Here is a 2,503-nt window from a genome sequence, read left to right as displayed (position 1 = left end):
CTATACTTGCTGATCGTCTCTTGTTTTTTCTTTAATAAAGAACACTGAATATATAAAAAAAGATGTTATACAATTAAACAAACAAACAAACAAATATCCCAGTGGACATTCATGTTTGTCTTGATTGTAATTTTATAAGCCTAGAATCTAACTCTGGTTTTACTTATAAACACAAAGTATTTTTTTGTACAGTTTTAATATACACTGAATTTTGAGGAATGCAACCACTTGGGTATAGTTTTTGTTTTGTTCTGTATTGTATCAAGAGTTGTTCACCACTGCAGAAAAATCACATCACTAGTGCATTGCTGTTTGTGGATATTTGAATGGACAATACAACACATCCTTATCAATTTACATTTGTATTCACAGTGATCCTATGCATAAGGGGAAAAGTGACGTTTTGTTCTGTATTGTATCAAGAGTTGTTCACCACTGCAGAAAAATCACATCACTAGTGCAGTGCTGTTTGTGGATATTTGAATGGACAATACAACACATCCTTATCAATTTACATTTGTATTCACAGTGATCCTATGCATAAGGGGAAAAGTGACTATTTTATTGTCTTTCAGTGTAAGTGAGCCTGAGCATTTGCATAATGAAATACAATGTATAATTTATATAAATACATGTAATTAGATATAAAAGACGTTTATACATAAAATATATTTTTAATGACAGTATAGGTACTATGTAGTTAGTAAGCATGAATTTTATTTCAGGATGTTAAAATAGGACATTGGAAAATATTTCAACTTTTATGAAGAGGGTATAAGTTCTGATGGGGTTAAGGACCATGTAAATTCATACCGGATATGTAAAGTTTTTTTAAGAAACAATACAACTGCACAGACATAGCTTTCTGAATCTCTCTGTGTGAAACAACTGTAGTCATTTTCTTCATCACATTTAGGTGAGATTTGATTTACGTTTGCACAACTAGAAAATTCTATCTTTGTTTTTTTCAGAACAAAGAGACAGGACTTTTGAGGCTAGAATCACAAAGACAGGACAATTTCTTAAATATTTAAACTGTATCAATTAAAAATTAAGTATGTTAATCCTTTAGAAGTGGTATAATACATTCCTGGTTAAATAATTTGAAATAAGGTTCAATGAAGGGAAATGTTGGTTTCATTCTAGGTGTTCTATGTATTTTGAAAATGATTGTGATTTTCAAAGCTTCAGGAGCAAGTTGTTTTTAGAGCCATCAATACAAGATGCTCTGTTTTATTAATATATTCGAGGGACTGATAGGGTGGTTAATTAATGAAAGAAATGTCACCTGAAAGGTGTGTGCTGGGAATTTTCACTAACAAGTTGAAAAAGAAGTAAAAAAGTAATCAATGAACTAAAGCAGACATGATTGACTGTAATTACTGTGCTTGTTAAGGTTATTGACTAACGGCAAGATGGGCTTCAAAGTTGAGGCATGGTACCTTGAGAAAATTAAATGAGAAAAATTAATGAGAAAAACATTCATTTTAGCCCTTCGGTTATCACAAAGACAGTAAGGTTAACAAGTCAACTTCAGTAGTTTGTTCTGAAATAGTTAAATTGAAATTTAAAATGTTAGCACTAAATACACACTGACTAGCATCTAAATGCTATATTTGGGTTTACATAAAGTGAAATAGAGGGAGGGAGAAAAATTAGGTGGTAAATATAATACAGAAAGACAACAAGCAAGATGTAACTATAGTTTGTACCAGGGTAGTAGTTGTAAAGGTGGAGATAAGGCAATAGATTTGAAGGATATTTGAGAAATAAAATTAAATAATAGAACATCATTCTTTTATGATACTGACATCTTTCATTTTGCATCAAAGCAAATATAACTTCCTCTAGGAAATTTTTTTTGGTTACTTCCTTCTCTTAGAGCTATCTCCCCCTCCTTTGAATTCCCATCGTTATTGATGCTTTACCTTGCATCGTAATCAATTTGTATGTGCCATGCAGTTATGGACAGTGCCACTGTCCATGGCTTTTATTCCAATGGTGAAGACAAAATAAGTAACCCAAAAAATATGCAAGTCTGTGATAAGTGACTGGGAGCAATGAAATAAACTAATCAGGAAATACCTCTCTGAGAGGGTGAAGGATTATATCAAGGAAGAGAATGAGCCAGACATGTAAAATAGCTGGGAGCAAATGGTTTTAGGCAGAGGAACAGCAAGTTAACTTGCCCTAGGGGAATATGATTGAGTATTTTATGGACAGAAAGTATAAATGGAGTCAATGAATTAGGGGTGAGATAGTTGTGAGTTGAGTTGGGAGAGGTTGACAGGAGCTAGATCATTCAGGGCTTTGTAGATTTGATAAAAAATTTGGATTTTCTGCTATGAGTGGTAGGAAACCACTGGATGATTTTAATCAGGAGAATAACATGAGCTAAGCTGTGTTGTGTAAGATCACTTAGAAGCTATCTAGAGAATGGATTACAAATGTTGGAATAGTTGAGGCAGAGGAGATAGAAACAAGTGGACATATTAAAGATAAA

Source organism: Galeopterus variegatus, unplaced genomic scaffold (genome assembly GCF_000696425.1).
Source record: "Galeopterus variegatus unplaced genomic scaffold, G_variegatus-3.0.2 Scaffold6769, whole genome shotgun sequence".
Taxonomy (NCBI): domain Eukaryota; kingdom Metazoa; phylum Chordata; class Mammalia; order Dermoptera; family Cynocephalidae; genus Galeopterus; species Galeopterus variegatus.
Note: the sequence above shows the minus strand (reverse complement) of the source record.